The sequence below is a fragment of the Dermacentor albipictus genome, chromosome 1, assembly GCF_038994185.2.
Source record: "Dermacentor albipictus isolate Rhodes 1998 colony chromosome 1, USDA_Dalb.pri_finalv2, whole genome shotgun sequence".
In the NCBI taxonomy this organism is placed as follows: domain Eukaryota; kingdom Metazoa; phylum Arthropoda; class Arachnida; order Ixodida; family Ixodidae; genus Dermacentor; species Dermacentor albipictus.
In genome coordinates, this window is record NC_091821.1 from 429,043,813 (window position 1) to 429,070,657 (window position 26,845).

Sequence of the window (26,845 nt, forward strand, 5' to 3'; positions counted from 1 at the left end):
TTCGTGGCGATGACGATGGAGCCACTTACGAACGGGAAACCATTATTGGCTCGTGAAGTGGAAAATCTAGCGTTGGCGTGACCACTCGATGGTCTCAAAAGGCTGCGAACCCTAGACCTTTGGCAGGAGTCAAAGCCACGACCTTTGGTTTTAATTAAGGCGAAGTTAATTAGGTCACAGTTTATTAAGGTAGAGTTTATTAAGGCACTCGAGCCCGCAACCATCGGTGCGAGTAGAACCCTCGACTTTTTGTGGGAGTAGAACCCATGACTTTTGGTGTTAATAAAGACGCAGTTAATTAAGGCACTTGAACCCACGACCTTTGTTGGAAGTCGTAGTTTCGACCTTTGGTGGGATTCGAACCCAAGATTTTGGAGTTAATTAGGGCGAAGTTAAAAGGACTGAATGAGGACAGGCATCGCGCGGAGGTCGCAATGCTTTCGCATTCATCCACGCATGGATAACAAGTGCCCCTTCAATTTATTTTAAGCATGAAATTCTTTTAGCTCCCGTTGGCTCCGATCTTCAAGTGACCTTGAGCCAAATGCCAGAGCCGTTATCAGGGCAATCCAACGAGTACATCCGGGAAAGCTGCGACAACAAATCGAGATCATCCGCGCAACCAGTCAAGAACGCATTACATACGCTAGTTACTTTCCAAACAAGTTACAAAAAATATTGCTTTCAAGTTCTTCCAAATTTTCGTTCACAATATCACTCAAGCTGTAACTTCTGCTGTAACTTCTAGTACGTTGAAGTTTTATTTGTCCTTTTGAATAGCGACATTCACAAGGCAGATACAGGGCGCCATACACTTTCTTGTCATCGTTTGGCGCTGACACAGAGTTGACTGTGCTCTTTTCAACGCCAGCTGCCCGTGAAGTCCGCGGTGCGCTCGGCGCGCCGGCAGCGCTGGTAGCACGTGTATGGCCGGTTGACCGAGACGATACTTGCAATGAGGTTCTGTAGGTGACCGGAAATTGTTGCGTCCGTGTGCGCTAGTGCACAGTATGGCGTGGTGCGATGTGATGTAGTGGCTAGTATCATCTCCAACCAACCTGCTTTTCCGGTACTCATTTCATGCTTGCATCTACTCTCGATTACGGGAGAGTCAGCAATTTTTTAGGGCACTCACTGTGGTGAGGGCACTCATCATAATAGTCTAAACAGTACTTTGACTGGCCCCTTCACCGTATAGTTGGTAAATTGAGGGGGCCCCATTTTCTTCCATTACATGTTATGTGCACAGAGTTTTGTTAGTCAGTGGACCGAAAGGACAGGGAGCGGGGGGGGGGGGGGAGGACATCTCAGTGGGTCGCACATTCACAACGTAATTACAAAATATGTCCAGTGTGTTCTTCTTGATGTTGTTGTTTGTGTGTTTCTGATTATATATATTTAGTTTTTTATTTATTTATTCGAGAATTTATTTGCCCCACAGTACGGACAGTGTGAGGGATATTGTGTGCATGTAGTGGAAGAGGTGAAGATAAAATAGACAAAGAAATCATTTAGTTTGAAGCTGTCGCCACGCGACGGCATCTTCTCGGTTAAGGGGATATTGTGGTTAGGGTGTCTCCTGCTGCGTCTGTAATGTCGAAAAGTTACAGCGCAGTTCAGTGGTTCTGGCGATGCGTCTTCTGGGTTGGACAGCTCTTTCAATGGCGCCCGGTCAGCGAGCTCTCGGGCTACTGCATTGGCGCGTTCATTACCAGGTGTATAGACGATACGCACCCTGTGTAACGCTGTCGTGTGTAATGATGTAAGGATGCAATGGTGTGTAGGGTGTTACCATCCCTTGTGCCAAAGTCCTGCTGGCAGTCATTAAATCAGTTCCAATTGTGATGGGTCCATCCGGTGCCGTTATCGTTGAAGCGTGTACGATGGCTAGGGCGATAGCAGCCTTTTCCGCCCTGCTACTGTTGATAGTGTTGAACATGGCCGAAGCCCTCAGGATGTCTATATCTAGTATGACTAGACACAGGGCACGTACCTTTCGGTGCCGGGCCAGGTCGGTGTCGAAGAGCGGTGTCCAATGTGTCATCGCCAAAGAGTCGAACCAGGGCTTGTGCCCTTGCCTGTCTTCAAGAAAGTCAGGGAAATCGGGGCTACGGGGAATTCAGGCTACGTGAATTTTGTTGTCAATGCTAAGTGCAAGAAGTGTGCGGTCTTCCGAGGATCAACATCGTGAAGAAGCGAATAGCCGTGCCTCGACTTCCATTTATGTACATACGGCGTTTGACGCACGGAGATGGACAGCTCGCCATTAAACGCGGACAGCTCGCCATTAAACGTACACAGCTTCGCTTGTCGTCCACCTTGACAGAGTGGAATGGCAGGGAATTTTTATTTCTTAATAATCTTCCCTTTAATACACTTATTTTATAAGTTCTAGGTATCTCTCAGGTTGATGTTATATTAAATAAATATTATCATGTAACTTTTGATTATAGCTTTAATATTTTAATTGTTATCACCACTGCCCTCAACTTTGTGCTCCCTCTATGCTACCCGCTTTCTAGCCATCCCTCATTGTAATTATGCGCTAAAGTTTGGAATCATCATTATCATCATCCTCCGTAGTGCGTGTGCACCAAACCCTTAGCAGGTTATGAAGAAAAATAGGACGGACAGCTCCGCTTGAACCTCAGGCCGATTTATTCATCTTTCCCTGAGCTCGTATGAACAGGGCGAAGAGAAGGCCACCAGCCACGGCAAGGCAAAACGCAGAAGGCCACGACACATTCTTGAAGCCATTGAAGCCATTCTTGAATAATTTCGTCGAATCGGCCCATTCCGCGAGAACACAGCCTGTGTCAGCCTGCCAGGCATGGAATTCGGCACGCAGAATGATGGCCGCAAGCCCACGCAGCTCAACTTCCAGTGGACGCAGGACCAAGCGGCCCACGCACCGAGTGTGTTGCTGCCAGTACCCCCGTCGACAAGCTCCGCTGACTTGCCACACCACCTCCTTCCTGCTGTTCCAGAGGCTGCCGCAACATCATCCGGCGAACACCACGAGCAGCAGCAGCAGCAACAACATGTCCAGCATCGTCAGTCCTTGTGTTATAACTCAACTGTTATGACTGCTACCGGGCGGGAACGGCATCCGGCCGGAGGGCCAGGAGCATAATAACGCCCACACAAGAACGGGAACACTGCGCCCGTTTATTCAGCGACAGCCCTTTGTTCAGACGTTCTCAAGCCGCTCCGGCACGTGGGACGACGTCGGTCTCACGCCACGGTGAACGCGGTTTTCTCTGTCTTCGTTGTCGTTTTTACTTTCCAGTGCCTTGCTTGAAGAGATGGAAGCGTGGGCCGATACACGCTGGCCCCATCCACAGATGGGCTCCTTACGCACGACTCAAGGCCTGCGGTCCCGAGTCGAGCCGATCGAACCTTACTTGGGCAAGCCTCGACCGCCGTCTCCTAGCCGCCTGCGGACTTCGTTGACGACGTGTCTCGCGACGGCGGAAACGGTCTACCTCGCCTTCGTGGTGCTGGCCATGGTCGCCCTGTGCGTTTCGATATTCTCCATAATGGGCGACCTACCCATCGCAACGCCTCGCAGCACAAAAGTCGGGGCCGAAGACTTGCGACTTCCCACCGCAATTTTTACCGAATAGGCGAACTTTTCTGTTACTCCCGAATCATCGCTCCCCATTGAGGAAGAGTCGACGAGCGAGGCCCAAACCGACGCATCCGCCTATCCCGTAAGAAGAGGCTATTCGAGGGTTGACGCCCAGCCGAGGTTCCATGGCGGGCACGCAGCGTGTCATCATTGCGACGCGCGCATAGCGGTCGAAGCTGTCGATCTGGAAAAAAGGCGCCATGACGTCACAACGACCGAGTACGCCCACGGCGCTGGTCAGGATGAAGCCACGCAAAGTGCGGAAAGGGCCGCGCCAACCGGGCGCGACAGTCGAACTCTTCTACCTCTGAGGAAGCGTGGAATGAATTGATCGTTTGTGAGACCGTGCCCGCGATCTCATCTTGCTCAGACTGATTCACAGGCTCTAGAGCATTCTTATGGATGCAGTCCGAACTTTTTTTCTCTCAAGCGTAATAGTGTTCATAGCGCGCAGTCTGTTCATCAGCTCGTGATTAAAACTTTTGTTCAGGTTGTCAACTGTTTACGTGCACTGTCATTATTTCATCCCTAGAATGTCCTCTTACGTGCTTGTTATGGACGCCAGTAAAAGTAAAAATACTTTCGTCATTTCAAGAGCCAAAGATCCGGTCCCCTAATGTGCGCCATACTTCATTCTTGTCTTGTAGTACGCCTAGCATGTCTGCGCTAACAAGGTGGCTTCACCACATATTTTATCCCAAAGTACGCATATCAACCGCTGCATGGGAAGACGACGAAGACGAACGTGCCAGTAGGCGGCGAAGACCGGCTCCCGCTTCTGAAAATGATTTCGGTGATTTAATTTGAGCCCAGTTCGACTATTTTAGTGCCCACGGACTCTTTAAGTTGTGGCGATCCCGTAGACACCCGACTCTTGAAGGTGGGTGGCCTTGTTGCGATTTTATCGGCCTTTTCCGTCCAGGCTACGCCGCTGCGACGCTAACCCTTGCCGCGCTTGTGTTAGCGCGGCGAAGTGCTGCTGCGGCGCCAGCTCTTCTCGTCAGTGTCTGCCGTGATGGAATGCGAAGTGGAAGGGGAGCTTCTGACTCCCGAGGAATTTTCCAAGGATCTCGGATGGCAAACAGTTGCTGCCAGGCGCTCCGGAGCCAAATCAGCGCCCGTCGAGCGAGTTGGTGCCATTTCTACCGGCGCTAAGCCAAATGACAACGCGACCGCAAAGGGTCACCGAGACCGCAGCAGCGCTAAAGCCAAAATTATTCGGGGTGGAAGGATGCCTCCGTTGCCAAAAGAAGACGCGAAGATCATCGTCAGGCCGAAGGGAGGTCTGAACATCAGCAAGGTGGGGGCGACAGTTGTGGCCGAGGCCATATGGAACGCAGTCGGTTTCGACCAGGCGAAGCGGGACTCGGACACGATGTGCCCGAATTTCCAACAAAATATCATGGTCATCAGCACCCCCAGCAGAGAAAATGCGACCCTCTACGTCAGGGTCAAGTGCATCGCTTTTGGCGGCCAGCAGCACGAGGTGAATGCGTACAAGGCGGCGCCCAACTCTACGTGCAAAGGCGTCATCCGCGGCATCGCACCGAGTGAAGGCCCGGAGGAGCTCGATCACAAGATTGTCAACTCGAAGAACCCTCTGGCCTTGGGAGCCAAACGAATCAAGAGCACGGGCACCGTGGTTGTGGTCTTCGACGGCTACAAGGTGCCAAACTACGTGTCGTACGGTGGCACACTTGTCAGGTGTGCATTATATAGGAAGCAAGTGGAGGTGTGCTACGCCTGTGGCCGCCTCGGGCATCGAGCGGACGTCTGCCCCACGCCGGACGAAACTATGTGCAGGGGATGCGGCATCGCCAACCCGGACGAACAACACAGGTGTGACCCCAAATGCAGGCTGTGCGGAGGCCGACACTTCACCGCTGCCAAGGAATGCAAGCAGAGGTACCAGACGCCGTACCTCGTCAGACGCAGGCGCGGGGACCGATCCCGAGCCAATAGAAGCAAGTCTCCGGCCCTCACCATGGGCGAGCGACAACTCCCGGCCGCCGCCGGTCGCTCCGCGGCTCGCGGGAGCTCTAGATCCAGGAGCCCCTCTCCGCCTTGCGGACGCCGTTCCAGGTCCAGGGGAAGATCCCGGTCCAGGGGCAGATCTATGTCCAGGGGCAGATCCGGAAGCCGCTCCAGGAGCCGCTCTGCCTCGAGGGCCCGGTATGAGTCCAGTGCCGGCCAGCAGAGGAAGAGAAAGTTGACGCTATCGTGGGCAGATATGGTTGCTGGCGGCGCCCACGCGAGATCCTACCGGGGCCCACGCGACCCGCTTCCAGAGCAATCTAGGGACGCCGAGGTAGCGCGCCTTATGAAGGAAAACGCGGACTTAAAAGAAATGATCAGAAAGATGGCTAGTGAAATGACAGAGATTAAGAAATTGGTAATCAGTCAGAGTGCTACATCCAACGCGTTGGCGCCGACCGCCACAGAAGCACCAGTTCCGGTCTGCGACTCGGCCGGCGCCGCCAAGCGTAGGGCAGTTTCCAGTAAGGACGATTCAGACTCGCAAACTTATGAGATCAAAGGCATGCTGGCTACGCTCACTAAGAGTGTGCAGCAGTTACAACAAGGCTTAGCACAGGTGCAAGTCGCCCTTGGAGACCCGAGGAGAGGCCTAGGCGCGCTGGCCGATCGCATGGACGCCCTCGAGCGTCTGGTGATCCCGAATAATAATACGTCCGTAACTCCGATGCAGGTTGTTGTTCCGAACGCGTCGGGGACTCAGATCAGGGCTACGAGCACATCGGCTCGTCAGAGTGGGGGAACTTCTTGCGTGCACCTGTGCTTACAGCGGGTACCCCGGACACTTTATCTAATCATGGATAGTTCCAAAGAGGAGTTCAAAATTTGGCAATGGAACTGCAGGGGGTACTCCAATAAGAGGGCTCCTTTGCAGCAATATTTAAGATCGCTACGTAACAAACCACAAGTAATAGCATTACAGGAAACCCTCGTCTCTGCCGCATCCCTCTCTGGTTATCGTGCCGTCTCCGTGCAGGGCGAAGGTCGGGGAGTGTGCACGTTAATTGACAGGAGGCTTACACATTTGTCTCACGACCTGAAGCTGGCGAGTTGCAAGGTCGAATACGTCATGGCGGAGGTTCTGCTCAACACGAGACAACGCAACCAGCGAAGAAACAGCGTGTTTATTCTCAACATCTACAGCAATCCTAGGCACTCGCAACAGCAGTTCAAAACGATACTCAAGAAGTCCGTCGACCTGGCCGGCACCCATCCCTTGGTCGTCGTCGGAGATTTCAACGCACCGTACGGCGTGTGGGGGTACGTCTACGACACGAGCAAGGGCCGGGGTCTGTGGCAGAACGCCAACGAAATGGACCTCACGCTCATCACGGACAAGGCGTTCCCCACCCGAATCGGCAACTCGGTGAGCCGGGACACCACCCCCGATCTGGCGTTCGTGAAGAACGTCGAGGGAGCCGAGTGGAGCAACACCGCAATAAATTTCGGTAGCGACCACTATGTGCTCGAGACCCGCTTCGAAGTCACCCGAAGTAAATCCAGGGAATTCACTGTCACGGACTGGGACCTTTTTCGCAAGCTCCGCGGCAACGACAGCGCACCCATCCCCAAAGACCTGGAAGATTGGTGCGAGGGAATCAAGAGTGACGCCGAGTCATCCACTAAGAAGATCGTCAGCGACCTGGAGGTAGAAAAGATGGACAGTAGGCTGGCCCATCTGATCGAGGCCAAGCAGGCGCTGCTTCTAAGATGGAAGGGACAAAGATATAACCGAAGATTGAGGAAAAAGATCTCCGAGCTTAACAAGGCCATCGAAGATCACTGTCGGACCCTTGGCAAGCAGCAATGGGACGAGGTCTGTGACTCGATAGACGGGCAGATGCGTAACGGCAAGTCCTGGGGCATGCTTAAACATCTCCTCGACGAGGGCAGCACCAGATCCAGTCAGAGACACGCTCGCCAGAGCCCTGCACGAAGCTACCACATCCTGTTCCGGGGACGAGCTGGTTGCCAAGCTCATGGAGAAATACCTTCCCATAAAGCGTGGAACCGAGGAAGACCGGTTTCCTGACTACCTCGGCCCAAGCCGTCCGGAATTGGACGAAGACTTCACCGTGGGGGAAATTAGGCAAGCCATTTTCGCGCTCAAGGGGAAGTGTGCGCCAGGTGCCGACAGAATCACCAACAAGATGCTGCGGAACCTTGACGACGGTTCGATCGCATACCTCACCGAGAAGATCAACGAAACCTGGAAAAACGGCAGCGTCCCAGAGCAATGGAAGACCGCCAACGTCGTCCTGATCCCCAAACCCGGCAAGGCTCCGAACGTGGACAACCTCCGACCGATCTCTCTCACCTCCTGCGTTGGGAAAGTGGCGGAGCATGTCGTCCTCAACAGACTAAACAGATATCTCGAAGAGAACATCTATACTCACAACATGATTGGCTTTCGTGCCGGCCTCTCGTCGCAGGACGCCATGAAGATGATCAAACATCAAATCATCGACGGCAGTACCAGAGACACCAGGGCCCTGCTCGGACTCGACCTCGAGAAAGCCTTTGACAAAGTTCTCCACGAATACATTCTGGCCTCCGTGGCAGACCTCGAGCTGGGCCCCAGACTATATAACTACGTCCGTTCGTTCCTGACGGGGAGGAAAGTGAAGCTGCGGATCGTCGACTTTGTCTCCGACGAGGTGCTCCTGGGCCCACGGCGCACGCCGCAAGGCTCGGTCATTTCTCCTGCACTCTTCAACATCTGCATGATCGGCCTCTCGAGGAATCTGGCCCAAGTTGAAGGTATCAAACACACCATCTACGCAGACGACATCACCATCTGGTGCACCGGCGGTAGCGAAGGGCAAGTGGAAAGCGCCATGCAAGAGGCGGTAGACGTCACGGAGCAGTACCTGCTACCCACCGGACTCAGATGCTCCCCGACCAAATCTGAGCTTCTCCTTTATAGAAAAGAAAAAGGGCGCAGACCCAAGGGCTGGAAACCGGTCTCGGAAAGTGACATTCACCTGTTCACTCGGAGCGGTGACCCGATACCCAGGGTCGACACCATCAGAGTCCTGGGTATGTTTATAGAATCACGCGGCGGCAACGGCACTGCGTTACGCAAGATAATTGCGAAAACTGATAATGCTTTTCGCCTTGTACGAAGGGTCACGAACAGACATCGTGGCCTCAAGGAGGACAACCTGCTTCGGCTCATCAACGCCTTTGTGCTGTGTCACTTCACCTACACGGTGGCCATGCACAACTGGCTCAGAGCCGAGCGGGAAAAGCTTAATGCCCTCATTAGAAAATTCTTCAAGAGAGCCCTCGGGCTGCCCGTCAGAACGCGTACAGAGGACCTCCTTCGGCTCGGTATACACAACACCATGGAAGAGATAGCCGAGGCTCAGGAACGGGCCCAGCTAACTCGGCTGTCCACCACGCCGGCCGGCAGGCGTATCCTCGAGGAGATCGGACTCGCACCAAGAACTTGGCTGAAGACACCCACATCCCCAGAGAAATAGGGGAGAAGATCGTGGTCGCCCCTTTGCCCCGCAATGTTCATCCCGTTCACAACGCAGGTCGTCGCAAGGCAAGAGCATTGAATATGCTAAAGCAAGTAAACAGGGACAAAATCGCAGCAAGCTTCGTGGATGCAGCTGCATACCGAGACGGCAAGGCTTTTGCGGTTTCCGTCGTTGACGCGCTGGGCAAAGTTATCAACTGTGCTTCCGTCCGGACGACGAACCCAGAGGTGGCCGAGCAAGTGGCCATTGCACTCGCCATGCAAGACGGTCGGAGAGACAGGGTGTATAGCGATTCGAAAGCCGCCATCAGGGCATTCCAGAAAGGCCGGGTAGCCCGGCAGGTAGTTCAAATTCTGAAAGGCGCCAAACACGGCAACACCTCCATGCACTCGATCCTATGGTTCCCTGCACACGTCGGGGCGATTGAGGGGGTTCCTCTGAACCTCAACGAGTCTGCCCACGAGGCTGCGCGTGGCTTTACCGACCGCGCTTCCCTCGGGTCGGGCGACTCTCTCCCCGGACACCGAGACGCTCCTCTCACACACAATGAAATAACTAAATTCTTCTACTTAGAGAGAAGGGTTTTCCCCCCGCCTCACTCCAAGTTAAGCAGGCCGCAGGCGGTCACACTAAGACTTCTACAAACGAACTCGTACCTAAATCCGGCGTCCCTTAATAGCATATATCCAGAGATTTATACGAATTGTTCTTGCGTGGCCTGTGGTGAGGTAGCTACGTTGCCTCATATGCTCTGGGAGTGCGGGTCGCTGGGCCCGAAGTTCACCAAGGAAGAGTGGGACGCCCTCCTGCGAAGTCCCGTCTTTGAGGATCAAATCCTGGCCGTCCAGCGCGCCCGCGATCGGGCCGGCAGACTAGGTCTGTCAGTCCCGTCGTGGGATTAGCCAGGTGCGCGTTTTATCGCGCTTTGCTGGACCAAATAAAAGTTTATTCACTCACTCACTCACTCACCGCTGCATGCGCAAACGGATGACCACTTCCTTACTTTGTTTATCCGCTTTACAGCTTTCTTTGACGTACGGACACTTTTTCTGACAGAAAATCAAAGCAATCAATACTAATCTGTGCTCGCTACGAGTAAGCCAACTTTGTCACCTTCTTCCTTCAGTTGATAAAATTAAAGAACTGACAGCCATTGATAAATCGTGTACGGCCTTCTGTTCATATATTAACTCAACTGAAAATACTGACTCTGGCAGGTGCACGTGCTTGACTTTCAGAAAGTGCTATAGGCTGTCGAAAGCGACTTGTCCACCTTATCGATCCCAAACATTGCATGGTCAGTGCGAAGCGTACGACATGTCGGATCATATACCAAGGAAGTTTCGTCAATTTCCTAATGGGGACAGGCGTATAACCAAACAGCATAAGGTCATCCAGAGCCATGGTCGAAGAATAATCTCCATAGAGACACGAATGAACAGCAGCAAACTCCACACTGAAAATTGCTCTTAAAATGCACGAAAGAGAAAGATTATTCGATCTGCGTTAGGAAATCATCTTTCATCAATGCCAAAAAAAATCTACCGTAAGGAGAGGCTTGACAAGCCAGAAAGGACGCAGAAACGTAAGACAACGGGCGACGCCGGCTTGAAGCTGTCGCACCTGCTCGTCATAGCGTCACGGGGTTTTGACAACGTCTGCTCACGCCTGTATAGTTAACGTTTCATCGGTAAATGTAGATTACGTTGTGAGTGCCCAGTCCTCAAATGAGCAAGCTTCGAGATATTTGACTGAGCTACAGTGGCCCAAACACGAGAGCATACTTTGCAATCAATGACGTCACACTCAAGTAACGTCGCTGGGGTATCGGCGCGAAATCGAACAAATTAAATTTTTGTCTCCGTTTTCTATTATTGATCAACGTATTGCAGCGAATTCAGTTAGCTATTATAGTGTCTTGAAACAACACTTTCTGAACCTCAACTGTGTTTCTCTTCGATGTCCCGCTAAGCTACATTACTTCCTGTTGATTTTAGAAAATTACACTGGCAATAAAAAAATGTGGTTACACTATGACGTTGGGGCTGGCTTACTTCTCGATGATTGTAATCATGATGAAACGAAGCAACACAACGGTTGTTCTCATATGGCGCCTTTTTGGGGTGCTTCAAGTTTCAAGGCTGGTCCACCAGCCGAAACGTCAGTGCAATATACTGTGCTAATTCAACGTACGTCGTACTCTCTTTTTCTTCATTTTGCTACCGCGGCCAGCGCGATTTCCTCAGCCACACTCTGATATATATATATATATATATATATATATATATATATATATATATATATATATATATATATATATATATATATATATATATATATATATATATAGTGTTTTCTTTTTTTTGTGGGTTGTGGGTTCGGTTCCCACCTGCGGCAAGTTGTTTTTTCATCCACTTTAATGTACATTACTTAATCGTTCCTTTATTTCATTTATCAATCACAAGTAATTTCCCCTATGTTGTCCTTGGCGTCAGTGTTTTTTGGCTTCTTATGATATGACTAATAAAAATCGGGCCCCTCGGTTAACCCCCTTTCTTCTCGTTCATTACATAACGAGGGTCTCGAATCCGGCAACATTGATGCCTTCAGGTAGCATATGTGGGTTTTTTGACCAGTTGCCTTCACCCTAAAAGATCACGTTCTCGTGACGCCTGTGGCAAAAAAGACGTTCCACGTCCGCCGCTAAGGTCTGTGAGTGGTGGCGCTGGCTAACACTCCCAGGTTTCTACTAGGACACAAATACCCAAGAAAGTGGACGGGAAAACGACGCCACGGTAGCTCAATTGGTAGAGCATCGCACGCGAATTGCGATGGTTGTGGGTTCGGTTCCCACCTGCGGCAAGTTGTTTTTTCATCCACTTCAATTTACATTACTTAATCGTTCCTTTATTTCATTTATCAATCACAAGTAATTTCCCCTATGTTGTCCTTGGTATCAGTGTTTGATGGCTTCTTATGATATGACTAATAAAGATCGGGCCCCTCGGTTAACCCCTTTTCTTCTCGTTCATTACATAACGAGGGTCTCGAATCCGGCAACATTGATGCCTTCAGGTAGCATATGTGGGTTTATTGACCAGTTGCCTTCACCCTAAAAGATCACGTTCTGGTGACGCCTGCGGCAAAAAAGACGTTCCACATCCGCCGCCAAGGTTTGTGAGTGGTGGCGCTGGCTAACACTCCCAGGGTTCTACTACGACACATAAATACCCAAGAAAGTGGACGGGAAAACGACGCCGCGGTAGCTCAATTGGTAGAGCATCGCACGCGAAATGCGAAGGTTGTGGGTTCGGTTCCCACCTGCGGCAAGTTGTTTTTTCATCCACTTCAATTTACATTACTTTATCGTTCCTTTACTTCATTTATCAATCACAAGTAATTTCCCCTATGTTGTCCTTGGTGTCAGTGTTGGCTTCTTATGATATGACTAATAAAAATCGGGCCCCTCGGTTAACCCCCTTTCTTCTCGTTCATATATATATATATATATATATATATAGGTGTGTGTGTGTGTGTGGGTTGACCCATGTTGCATATTTCCATATGTCCGCGTTTATTGTTTTTCGAAGTTTCCATGAAATGCCCATGTAGTCATCACCCGCCGCGGTGGCTTAGCGAATTTATGGTGTTGCGCTGCTAAGCACCCCATGGCGTAAAGCTATTCCAATATGTTTTTATTACAATCTCCTGATGTCAAATTTGCGTAACCGCCAACGCAAGCATCGGGCGGTCACCCGCAGGGTTGTCTGAACAGACCAATCAAACGCTCTCCTTGTTCATAGGAGGTCACTTTTGTTTGCGTGAAAGACAAATAACATTGCCTACACTGAGCGGCTTGTCTTATCTAATTGGCTCGCAAGAGGCGAGGAGCACGCTCAAGTGGAGAGGGATTCGATGGGGCCTAGCCACTGCAATGAAAATCGATAACCGGACGAAGAGGGTGGTACCAGCATCTGTGATTGGTCCGTTTTCCCTTACTTAGCATGTGGTGGGTCGTCGACAATCACGGCGGCATGCAACGGAAGCTTAAGAATGACGCTAAAACGGATCCTCAGCAAGGAAGAGTTGGCAGAACGATGTCGTAAACATGCCGAAAGTGCTCAAAAACGTTACACGGTCATTCAAAAAGCTTTATTACACGCAAATAAACCCATGCTCTCTGACAGGTGCGAGTAGCCAGTGACTGAGCGATCGGCGGCAGTCATCTTTTATTCCTTTCGGAACGGGGCAGCCTGTGGCTATTCAGAAGAAAATTCAGTTTTGTTCGGCACATTAATGCATCTTTCTCGCGTGCAGGTCACTTTGACGTAGTTAGTTTTTGCGGTTTTGTCACGTCGTGTGAGAGGCAGATGACGTAGGCGCAGTCCGAAAACTTTTGACCAATAGTTGAGGGCTAATGGCGAAGAGGCCTCGAATCAGAAATAACTATTTTTCTTTCGTTCGGTCAAGTCATGCATAATCCGTGTGCACACGTTATATCAGATGGGGAGCTATCGCGATTTTCTTGACGTCGCGTGACAGACATGTGAAATGGGGACGGTCCAAAAAAGTTTTTGACCAATCGCGGAGGGCTGATTGCAGAATTGGAATAGAAAAGTTTCGAATAGTTTTACGCTATAGCACCCCACGTCGCGGTATCAATTCCCGGACTCGGCGGCCGCACTTTGATGGGGGCGAAATGCCAAACGCGCGTGTCTCGTGCATTCGGGGCACATAAAGATCATGGTCAAAATATATTCGAAGTGTGCCATTGCGGTGCTCCTCATATTGAAATCGCGGTTTCGGCACGTAAAACCCTATAATTTAATTCCAATTCCCCGTTGTATTCTTTTCTTTCGTCTTATACCTCTTCTTGTCGGCCCTTTTCATATTGCATGCAGGTCCAACGCACATTCTAGAATCAAAGTGAAGCGAAGGATTGTTTATTCGTAATGCCGATCTGATGTACAAAGACCGATTTGATTTGGTTCGGTTTGATGAGTTTTATGCAGGAATCGTAGGGGGACATGCCCGTTCACTTGGATTGCCCAAGATCTGGCACTCACCCACTGACACATACTGAAAGGCTCAATCAAAGAAAATAAGGCAAATTAATCTATCCGCTTAATAGAATCCATCATTCCATTAACAGGTCTGTGTGCTGTAGAGATTCCCCTGAGCAGACATTATATGTTCAGGTTTATGTAGGAAGGTCTGTATTGTTATGCACAACAAAGGTGGGGAATATACATGATCAGCATACAAGGGTTGTGTAGGGCAGTTTGCTGGTACCTTCTTTCGACGCCTAGGAGCACCTAATGACACTTACCACCATATTAATAAATGCATCTTGAAGCCCACGCTTGACTTGATTTAAATGACCCCTGTTGTGAACTCACCAAAGGAAACGCAATCAGTGTCTTGGACGCGTTCCCACCAGGCATCGTTTACATCAAGTCAAGCATGGGCTTAAAATTAAGATGCATTTCTGAATAGGCGTGGTAGTGTCCCAAGTCGGCAGTAAATGGCCAGAAATTCACCAACAGCAAAGTGGGGTAAAGGTTCAAAGAAGGCAAAAAACTTACTGCCTCTTGTTTCCTGCTCCGGTAAGGCTCAGAACCAGAGTGTTTGATAATGGTTAGCATGACGACCACCGCACTTTAAATTACGGAAAGCCTCCCATAATTTCCGCTTATTAGCACCACCGCTCATGCGTTCACAACGTGAGACTCTCGAACACAAAGTAAAAGCTCGCGGTTTCCATGGCATAACGTTCGGCGAAGGGTTGCGGCCATATATGGCGTAATGTGTTATGCATGCATTGTGTGACTCATAATATGCATATCAAGCTGTGGTTTGTGCAATCTACGACCGTGTTAGCAGTCATAATAGTTGGCTGCAGCTGTAGGGAAGCCTACCGTCATGGACAAGACAGAACATGAAGATGACGGCAGAGTTCGGGTTTCAGTGCTAGGCAAGTTTCCGTATTAAACGGTGAGCACCTGGCTCCCGTCGCCTGGACAAGACAGAACATGACGAACGCTATAGTAATGCATCCGTATGGTCGCATGCAATATCCCGTTCACACTTCTTATTCGTCCTGCATGGTGTGATTGCTGGTCGTAATGCACTGGTCCCGTGGTGCGATTCGTAGGCGATGAAGAAGAAGAACACACGCTACACTGGTTTCTTGCCAGCTCACATCGGGTCAGCAATGCCAGCTCACGATAGCGTTTACTCGGCAAATTCTTCGAACAGCGCTTACCAGAAAGCCTTGGAGTATTTCCCGATGGTGGAGCAACATCGCACGACGCCGAGGCCGCTTCTGCACAGGAGAATGTCCCCGGGCAATGCCGGAACGGCGTGTCCTCCACGATCGAAAAGTCTGGAGATCCACGGGCATTGGCATGCATCGAAAGCCACTCACCCGACCAATCCATCGGAGCGAGCGGCGACGCCAGCGGCCGCAAGCACTGGCGTCGGCGTCGCTAAGGAGATGGACCTGTGGGACGACCACTCGTGGCAGCGCTGCCTGATCGTCTACGTAGTCGTGCTGACTGCCGTAGCGCTGGCGCTGATTGTCTTCATCACGAGCTCCGCGCCGAGGCACCTGGCGTTGGAGGAGACAACAAGACGGGTGGCCGCAAGGATGACGGCCTCGAATGCGTCGGGTCGGTTGCTGGATCCGATGGCTGACAAAATCAGTCGCGTTGCCCAGGTGCCGACTGTAGTCGCCACCTTGGTGGACCATGGAGGTTACGATGCGGAGGAAGACACCGTTACTGAAAACAAGAGCTCGGCAGCTTGACATAACTGCAAGGGGAAAGCATCGCTCAACGTGTTGCTTCGTTTTATTTACTTTCGTTTTCGTCACGCTCTTTGTTTCGAATATGCTTTTTTTTTCATCATTTACTTGTCCTTTGTCATTTGTGCAGCACATTCAATTCATGTGCATGCAATGTGCGGACTGACGTCATGCAGAGCATTGTATCCTAAGCCTCTCCCGGAAGCTTGTCATGTATCTATTTTGTAGTTGTGCCACGTGACAAGAACAAGCGCAGTTGGTGTTCGAGGATGGCGGTAGCGAGCCCTCGATTCGGCCGTGCTGGTGCCGCTCAGACTGCCGCGAGTCCCCTCGCTATATAAAGAAGAAATCTTGAGCAATTAGACAAGAAAACTGGGCTGTTTAGTTGTGATTGTCATGATACATAATTTGTGGGGGCTAAAGTTAGAACACCAATAATTATGCAGTACAAACGCATCCATTGAAGCTAATCAGAATTGTGTCACTGACGACAGCTCGGGTGTAAGGTACGGCTGGCTTTCAGCCGCCATTTGTGAACTATATTGTGAAATAGTTCACTTAATGTGGACGTTTAGTGGACAAATCGACGGCGTTTAACCCCTAAGTCACCCTAAAATATCGACTAGTCCTACCTTGATCCATACGTCCATTTGGCTCGCATCTGACAATCTGCCGAAGACCATTCCCAGACATCTTAAGGGCGATTTCAGTATGCTCTCGGGATGTAACAGGCTTCAGTTAAATGAACAGTAAATTAAACAGTGTGCTACCATACACAATTCCATAAATGAAAGTTATCACTCCCCTGCTGCCATGGACGTCAGCTATACGTCACAATGAATTTGATCGCGTAGCCCATTATCGCCTGATTGCAAAGTTACACTCACTAAGATTGTTTTCACTGACACTAACTTGGCTCCGGAACTTACTTTCTAATCGCCGGCAATTTACAATCGTTAACAATCTTTCTGCGCCTCTTTCCTATCACACTTCTGGCGTGCCACAAGGTAGCGTTCTTGGGCCGCTACTATTCTTAATATATATTCAAGATCTTCCTAATAACTTGGCATCGTGAGTGCGAATATTCGTGGACGAGTGCATTATTTACCACCCTATAATCAGCCCCGATGACAACCTCATTCTTCAAAACGACCTTCAGCTTACTTCGAATTGGTGTAACACTTGGGTAATGACTCTTAATTCATCTAAATGCAAAGTAATGTCCTTCACTCGTAAATACTCAATCTCTAATTTTCGCAGAGCACGTGCTGGTGGCCGAGTTGGTTATGCATGGTTAGAATGAAGGCGCCGAATAAAACAACGGACGAAGGGAGGAGACACGAGAGAACCGCGTAGACGCACTAACAACTGAGCGTTTTATTTCTTGACACAGGAATAAATACCTGCTGTGAAGGATCAAAACAACAACAAGAAACAGCGCCGTCAGCCGTGGTTTCTTTGTGCGATGCAGATGACGGCGCTGTTTCTTCTTGTTGTTTTGATGCTTGACAGCAGGCATTTATTCCGGTGTCAAGAAATAAAACGCTCAGTTGTTAGTGCGGTTGTCTCGTGTCTCCTCCCTTCGTCCATTGTTTTATTTGGCGCCTTCTCTGTAGTCTCTAATTTTCAATATAACGTAAATAATAAGGCAATTTCTACAGCTACTTCCTACAAATACTAAGGCATTAACCTCGAACCATGCCTTTCCTGGACCCATCAAGTTACTACTACATGTGCTAATCCTTGTAATAATGTATTATGTACTAATGCAAGCTAGCTTATCAGACGTTTTTTCGCCCCCAGTTCGAATGTGCCTCACCAATGTGGTCACATCATCATCACAACGCATTCAGCTTATTAGAATCAGTTAAAAATAGGGCCACCAGGTTTATCTCACGTATATACGCCTACAATTCAAACGTCTCACAAATAAAACTTGATATTTTCACTTCAGCCACTAAGTAGTCGACGTGATATTGCGATCATATCATTGTTTCACAAGTACGTTCATACAGTAAGGAAATCTTCTTTACGGTTTCAAGTCGCCCCATCTTCCACATCTCGCCTATTATATAATATAATAATCTCAGCTTCGCACGCATCTACGGGAAGACTCATGCATTCAATTGATCGGCGCTTCCTCGTGCCATTCAATTGTGGAACGCTCTTCCTGATTTCATCGTCTCCGAATCTAATCCCGATAAATTACGCCAGCTCATCAGTCCATATTCCACCGCCTAACTTCAATAAAGTGCATGATGCATTTTCTTGTTTCCCAGTTATGGGCTTTCTTGTTTATTAGCTCATTATTTCGCTTATTATTCTTGTATTATTTTAGTATTGTTTAGTATTTGTACTGGAGTGGCTTTTCTTACAGTGGATTTTTTTACATTGTTTATTGAAAGAACTGTATTGTTTCTCTTTTTTCTAATATGTACATTACCGACCCTGTTATTTTTGTAATTTGCTATAAGGCTTGTACCAGATGTGTATACATTTTTCCACTGTCTATTAATAATGTATGTCGTTTTGTTATATGTCGTACATACTCTTTCAATCCTTCTGTAACGCACCCCCCCCCCTTACCCAATGCCTCATACGAGGCCTGTAAGGGCAGTTTCAATAAATTTTAAAAATGTGCAGTAATATATAGCGTATCGTTTTTTTTTTCCACTACACTACGCGCCTCTCGCGAATGTGTTATGAAAGCAATGTAATATTGCAGCTCAAGCTTATTTTGCTGACAGTACATCTTTACCAAGCACTTATGTTTCTGTTTTAATCTAGCTGAAATCGTCAAACGCCGACAATATACGTATAGCATAAAGGACGTCAAGCAGCACTGTACGTAACTACAAGTACGAGGTTAGCCCAGCATAAATATTGTTGTCAGAAGCTTCGCTCTCCCTACTTTAGCGGCACGCTGAACACGATGAGGAAACTTGGTTCGATTTCAGCTTTAAATTCCGTTAAATAGATGTATGTCTGTGTGACTGTGTATTGTAAACTTAGTGACTGACAGCATTAAATACACCTCACCAGTACAAAAATTGTGAGCATGTACTGCTTCATTCACCATTGACAATAAACAATATAAGCTTACTTGCTTAAAGTGCTTTCTTTGCCAGTTGAGGCCTCTCGGTCACCTGGCGACATAATAAAGATATAAATAGTCCTGTTAGGCTACCGCACACACGATCACCACCCGGAAAGCGGTAACAAAAACGCCCAAAACCAACGAGCGAGCAGCGAGATGAACCCCACCAACCGCTACCGCAGCGATAATATTCCTCACTACGTAATGATGATGATATTAGTTTTGATTTTGCCAGCGCCATCTCTAAGTCGCATACTTTAGTTCACAACGCCATCGCTACTATTATTTCCATTGCACTGATGAAGGTACAGTTTGCCTTCTCTAAGTTTATATAGGTGTTCTGTGCTGGTGTCCGCAGTGCGACGCCGCTCGTGGTTACACGTTACCTGGAAAATTATTCAAGAGAACATCTGTTATCTGTGCGACTTGTTGCTTGAATGGACGAATTGAAGTTTAGAGAAGTATTAAAACACACAAACGGAATGTCTGCGTGTTTTTTGTTTTACTTCGCACCGAAGCAAGAGAGACGTACTTCCGCTTCGCCTGATTTTTCACGGTCGTGCGGTCATGTGCGCTGATGCCGAAACTATGCCATTTTCTACCGTGTTCCAGCGCCGTGATCTTGCTGTGCGATCCGCTTGTTCTGCCTCAGTATTTGTGTAGCATTGGATTATACCGCTAGTCATGTTCCCTTACGCAAAGCGCGCAAAATCTTACGTTGCGCGAACGAGACAAATGCTAGCGCGCGACGCCGTCAGCGGAAGTGCGTAGCGCCAAAAAAAAAGGAGGAGAAAAAATTAAGGCGAGGCCTGTGACGTATGCGTCCCGCGATCCTCAAAGTCGCGTATGGGAGAACGCAGGGAAAAAATTTCGATTGCGTAGGCTAGACAGGGCGAATGGAGAGAGCGTCTCGCTTGGCAGTGGAGCCTGCCTGCTGAAATCGTGGTTTCGCGGCATTAAAATATTTCTATCTTAGATAATAATGAGCCGATTTGAAAAACCCTTACGGCAGAAAGCGTCCACGTCCCGACTGCCGGCGCTGATCGCAGGCCCCTTCACCTCCTCTGTAGCACGGCGGGCCGCGGTTCGCGAAGGAGGGAAGTTCGGTGCCTTCTAGATGTTAGTTTCCCTATTGAAATGGCGCAACCCACACCTAGGGGATCGGCCATGAATCTGGCGGTGAAGGAGCTGTTTTCATTTTTTTTCTATGAATTAGAGTTCAATGAAATAAGGATCTTGCAAATGGGATTTAAAGTGTCTACTGCTGCAGCTCTGAATAATCCATTATCTAAGCATTACATAAAAAAGAATTTTGTGAGCATAATAAGTATCACGAAGAATTCCAGCATGCAATTCTCTTTTGTCTCACGGAGAAAGATGCAGAGTGCTTCATAAACGTTCCTAAGGCGGTAAAGTAGTAAGGTAGCCCTAGATTAAAGAACTACAGAAAGGGTCAAATTCAAGCCAAGCTTTTGGAAGGGTTCTTCTAAAAATCTTTTGCCTTTAATAGTAAAACGGCGGCATGTCAAAAACAAGTCTTGCAGTCATTCACTTTCTTTGCATAAGGGGCATAAAGGCGACATAGCCATACCAGACCTGTGGAAATAAAAGTTCAGTTCATGGACGCGGCACCGTAGTCGCGTAATTGCTACTTACATTTTCCTACTGGAGCACCATTTGGTAATCCAAGGAAAATAGAGATGCGGAAAATCAGATGTTGACAACGATGATTGCGCTGAGTTATTTGTAGTATTGTATTTTCTGAATCGCGCAGCAGCGATGAAATCTGACGTAGGTAAAATTGGGATTATAGAACCATCATGGGATGCCACTACGAGTGCATCTGCACATTCGCTTGAGGCTAGATCTTGGTGGCCTAGCACCCACACTAAACGGACGAGACGTAACTGTCTTGAGAGAAGCGTATAGAGAGTTTCTAATGAATGTGGAAATTTGGAAGTGCTTAGTGAAGAACAGACAGACAGAAAATCGGTTAAGATCACGGCTGGTGACACACATGATGGTAATTTGCGTAAAGCTAAGACAACCGCCAATAATTCCGCCTGAAAGATAAGCGTGAAGTCACTGACGGTAGCCAAATGAAAAAAAGACTAATTCAGATGAGTTGATACAATGTCCACACTTGCCTTTTCTTCACATACGGAAGCATCAGTTGCTATAACGGTCTTAGTATCCAGATGTGCAAGGTGATCTTCCAAGATACTATTCAGATATTGATAGGGGGAATGCTTTGCACTGTTTGGAAAATTTTCAAATTCAGTTGCAGCGACCGTAAGAATAACTCAATAAGACCACCTCACATAGGTGAACATTTAATGGGTACAATAGTTTTTGTACGAAAACAACTCCAGGACAACGTGAGTGATACCATTGGTAGTTAAAAAAATGAGGCTGATTCATTAATGAAAATATATCGCGGTCTCTTCTGCGGTGATGCATATATCTTCAGAAAAGTTTGTACTGTTAGCATATGCAATCGCATGAGAAGAGAAGGTAGGCGTGCTTATTGGTGCAAGATTTCATTAGCGAAAATAAAGGGAACACAAGACATAAACGTAATGCCTCCCGTCCTAATAGAATCACAGAAGGAATTTTGCATGCAGGTCAAACAGAAAACAAAACGCAGCCGAGCTCTATTATCGGGCGAACATACATGCAATATATTATAATCATGCAATCCCCACACTGCCCTGACAGAGAGAGGTTAATGCCATCAAGCTACAATCCTATGCGGCTCATATAGGACTGTAGAGTTTGGTACAAAGCACATATATCTACCCATGCAGCAAAAAATGCTATGCCGTCGGTAAATGCGTGCACATGCACATTTAAAGGTACAGTACTCAGTAAATCATTAAACAGCAATCCTTGTGGTAGACCTCTTGACTGTTGATACGTATACGTAGATGAAGACAATGCGTGTAGAGAGAAGTAAAATTCCGTGCCGTGTAAAAATTCATAATCCTACGCGACAAAATAATATCGCAGGCCTGCATTCTGAAGCGCATTTATTAGGCTTACATGTTCTGCACTGTCATACGCCTCAGTGATATCCAATGTGACTAAGGCTGCATATTCTGTCTCAAATCGAGCTGGTTGAATACGACTTTGCAAGTCTACATGGGCACACCAAATCGAGCACCCACGTCTGAAGCCAATTTCGCATGGACTCGATATCCTGTTCTCTATCAGCCAATTATCTATGCGGTCGTGTAAGGTTCTTATGGTGAGTTTTCCTAGGTTAGATGTAAAGAGATATTGACCTATGTTAAACCATATAGATAAATAATCAATCAACGTATACAGAGAAATGTAGTGATGCGTTTCTTTTTACGCTTGGTCAGTGGTCAGCATGGCATTCCCCTTGCATTATCAGATAAGATACGGGATCGAGCATGACCAAGCGTTACATATACACCGGCCTCGTTTCCACGAAGATAGCTGGCGTATGTCTTACTTTCTCGGCTCTGACCAAATCGAGCGAGGTCTTTAAAAAACGTATGAGCGTGCGAATAGCCGAATCTTCCGAATAACGAAGCCAATATTGTCTTATTCAATTCGATCTTCAATTGTATCGTCACTATTCGTAAATGCTAATATTTTTCGACCGAATATCTCAAACAGCCAACCGTGCGCTATAAAACATGAAATTGGACCAAATGTGGGACAAATTTAATCCCGGCAGCCATAGTAGACAAAGAACGCGAGAAATTACGTAGGGAAGCACGCTATAAGTTGTTTAGTGAGTCAGAGTGTTTCGGCTAACCACCATCACGAAAATTGTCATTACAGCGTACATATATATATACAGCAGAAATGCGCGTGTCTGCCATTTCAGGCGAGTCCACGCGTGAAGGCTTTTCAACCGACACGCCGTCCTAACCCTCGGTGCTCTAAATGACCCTTTCACTCCCGTCGCCGATCCCCATGGGCGTCTTGCGCTGGAGTTTCAGGTATAGTAGCGGCGCCTGGTGGCGGCGCGGGAAACGACATCTGGGTCGTACCAGCTTGGGTCGTATTGAGCCCTGGCTGTGGCGAAGCACGTTTCTAGGCCGAGTTTTGCGTCGATTCGCACTTTTTTCTGCCTTGTTGCGAGTGCGAAAAGGCTCGTCACTTCTCGCAAACCATGCCGACCACGCTGCGAGCTCGCCGCAGCCTATAGTTTAACGAAAACGGGCTCTCCGTGTGCCGTGGGACGCAATGCTGGGAGCAGACGGAATCGGTGGCGCCGATCCGGAGAGACCTAGCCCAGCCTCGAGAAGGCGTCACCGTCATTACTTCTGCGTCGTGGGCTGCCATGAACAAGAAGGCCTGAATCCCAACATCATATTCTGCCGTTTTCCTTCAAGGCCTCACGAAGTGGAACGTTGGGCGCGCTGCATAGCTGCAGTTCGTCGCGCTGAGTAAGCGAAACTTCGCGCCATGCTGACTGCTTCGCCTGTCTTGAAGCTTGCTTGATTATCTGCGTTCTAATGTTCGGTCTTTTGCACCTACAGTCCCGACAGTAGACCGACATAGCAGCAGGCATGGCTGGTAATTCTCGATTCGAGACCCGGGCACAGCGACAATTAACAATTCGACCGATGCGAAGTGGTGAAGTGACCAGGTGTGTGCAAATGAGCACAAATGGTCGGGCTGATTCGATGACAATTCACTACTCCACTACGAGCAGCACAGGTTAAGAGAGTTAAATGCGCTCATCCTTGATCTCAAGCCAGCATGTTGAGGCAACGCAGCAAGGCAGTATTGATTGCAGCACATCGATGTTCGAGCGCTGTCATTAAAACCTACATCAAGCACGGCGTACGAGCTCGCGCTGCAGCGCGATTCGCACGTACAGCCTCCCTGATTTTTAATAATATAGCGCGAGCGTCGACTGAACTGCTGGTGAGCGCTTTAAAACGGCGATAAGCGTGCAAAAAGAGCGTGCAACAAGGCGAGTGCAACAAGGCAACAAGGCTCGTGCGCGAACTCTCGCCTTGTTGCACGCTTATCGCCGTTATAAGCAGTTATAAGCAGTTCAGTCGACGCTCGCGCTATATTATTAAAAATCAGGGAGGCTGTACGTGCGAGCTCATATGTATTGCATCAGTTATTACCAGTTACTAAAAAGGACAGATGGCCGCTACTACAACGCAGGCATAACTACTTGTTTAGCGGCATGCAGTCAACAAAAATCGCAGGAGGCCCGCCGTTTCGAGGCATGTCGAAAGACCGCTGCCGTCGCGGCGCGTACGATCGTGCGCTCGAGGAGTTCGTACATCGCGGCGCGTACCGTCGGGTGCTCGAGCAGTTCCGTACACATGATGTCTGCTTATTGCCGCTGTGGATTCATTTATATCAAGCATTTCCTCGCGTTTGTGCGCCTGAATCTAGCAGCTAGCGTGCAAACCTTACCTGAAGTTCCACTTCGTACGCGACTCGCTTCACTTGCGATTGACACGGTGCTAAAACTTCGCCACCCAATTCTTGAACGGCGTACACGTATTCGGCACTGCATAATTTCTTGCCTTTACGCAGCCTGCCACCCCTGAAAAAATCTTCGGCGCCCGATATTCGCTGCATGCCGTCAAACAACACAACCGAAAGTGGCGGTCCATAGTGTAAACGGGCTTTCCGAAGCAGACGACCGAGCTCGGTACGACCCATTTTAGCGCAGAGGGCGCTTTTTAGCACCTTTTTCGCAGCGCCCCCTGGGCAATGCAAGAGCCCCATAGCTCCCATTCGAAAGACGCCCGTCGTTCGGCGGCGCCCCAAACACGACCGGCTCAAAGGGACGCCGATCTTCGCCAGGCGTCGTCACAGGGACCGGAACTGCCGTGTCTCCTGCTTGTTCGCGATCGTCGTCTGTTTCCTCCGCGTCGCCGGTTCCGACGATGCCGCTGGTGGTTCCGGCGCTCTCCGAGGCTCCGCGACCACGTGCCTTGGGACTTCGCGATGGTACTGCGGTGGCACGTCTGCTCCCAAGCGGCAGCAGCGGTATTCCAGTGGCGCCGCGTTCGAGTTTGCGCGTCTCTGAGGCCACGGACGGCTTCGTCGCCGTCAACGCCGTTGCCTCGTACGTACACGGCTCCATTTGCGGTGGCCCGGTCGACAGGCTCCGGAAGACGTACACGAGCAGCCCAGCGATTCCGAAGACCACGACGCACATGCAGACGAACACGCATGCCGCGGCGCCCTCGGGGGCGTCTTCCTCGTGGCCCCCGACCGCCTGGACGCCGCCGGTTGCGAGTCGCATGGAGGGCTGCCTCTCCTCGTGGCGAACTGGGGCAGCAGAAGCCGGGTTGGGGACGCCCTCGGTTGTCGCAGCCACCGGCTTTCCGGCAAGCAGAGCTGCGAATCGTTAGAGGGGAAAGTGAAACTGAGCGTGTTAACCAAGAATTGTCTTTTATAAATTTCTGCGAATACAGCGCTTCTCAAAGAACCGACTTGGGGGATCTAGCACTCCAGAAACTGCACTGTGAGGTACAATGCAACGGAGGGAACCGGAATACTTTTGGTCACCGGGGATCGTTTAACGCACATTTAAATATACACGCACAAGCGTTCCTCTCATTCCATCCCCATAGGAATGCGGCAGCCACGGCCGGTGATCACACCCGCCACCTCATGCACAGCAGCAGGACGCCATAGCCACAGATTCACCGCGGCGGATATGGTTTCTGAATCTGAACTGGTGAACGCGATAGCTGCACTTGAAAAGCACAAGGAGGTTAATAAACAAAAGTTCAGTGGAAGACGTTTTATCCGTATTCAGACTCACGTGGGATAGGCTTAGTATTTCTCTATTGTAATGAAGAAGAAGAGCACAAGGACAAGGCCAGCCAGATCGTCAGTTCCGTGCCTGCAGTGGAACCAGTGGGCCAGCCGGATCGCCAGTGCTTAGCACGAGCGTCAGCCGTTCGGGCAACCAGCTGTTCCTGCTCTGCGTGACCTTCCTTCTCGATTACGAACAGACGCTACCAACTAAAGTGATCAAACACTGCATTACACTATCAACTTAATACCAACGACTGCATGCGACAGGGACACAGTAGAGAAAAATTATCCGAGCTCTACTAGCGAATTTCTTTTCTATAGTAACAAAAACAGTCACTCTTACTGGGACACGACGCTTGATATAAGGCAGAAAATACGCAAGGTGGGTGGCGACGCCGTCTTGAAGTTCCTGAACTCAGCAACGAGCCGTGACGTCATGGACTTTGACGTCCTCTGCTCAGGCATGCGGAGGTACCTTCATATCGGAAAGCTAGGCTACGCTGTACTCAAGATGGTCCGAACACTGAACTGAACAAGTCTCAAGAAGTTTTACAGCGCCCCGACAGCCCAAACGCGAGGTGATGTTCTTCAATATTCGCGACGTCACACTGAGGCAACCAGGCTGAGCTTTCGACTCGAAATTCAAAGTGTAAATGTTTGACCTTCATTTTTGTTCTCCTGGCAATCAACCTGTAACCACGAAAATAATCATAGAATAATGAGCGACTACTGTATCAAACCATTAGTCTCTCGCTTTAGTGTCGCTTTAACGTATACTTAATGGATGCCAACAGAAGGAATGCGCAGTTAAGAACGACAGAAGACAGAAGGTGGGGGGCTGAAATTAGAAAATTCGCGGGCGCTAGTTGAAACCGGTTGGCGCAGACAGGGGTAATCGGAGAACGCAGGGAGATGCCTTCGTCCAGCAGTGTACATAAAAGATGATGATCATGATCATGATGATGATGATGATGTATGACTTGATCAATGGACACCACATAATTACTCGT

General features: G+C 49.1%; 1 protein-coding gene and 1 non-coding gene across 2 annotated transcripts in view; one reads left to right on the forward strand and one right to left on the reverse strand.

Moving 5' to 3' along the window:
* Positions 1-26,845, reverse strand: part of LOC135897556 (uncharacterized) — a 57,892-nt gene that overhangs the window by 29,757 nt on the left and 1,290 nt on the right. The gene's annotated exons all lie outside the window — the stretch shown is intronic.
* On the forward strand, positions 12,410-12,482 carry TRNAS-CGA (transfer RNA serine (anticodon CGA)). Its single transcript has one exon. It is a non-coding gene; the product is annotated as a tRNA-Ser (tRNA).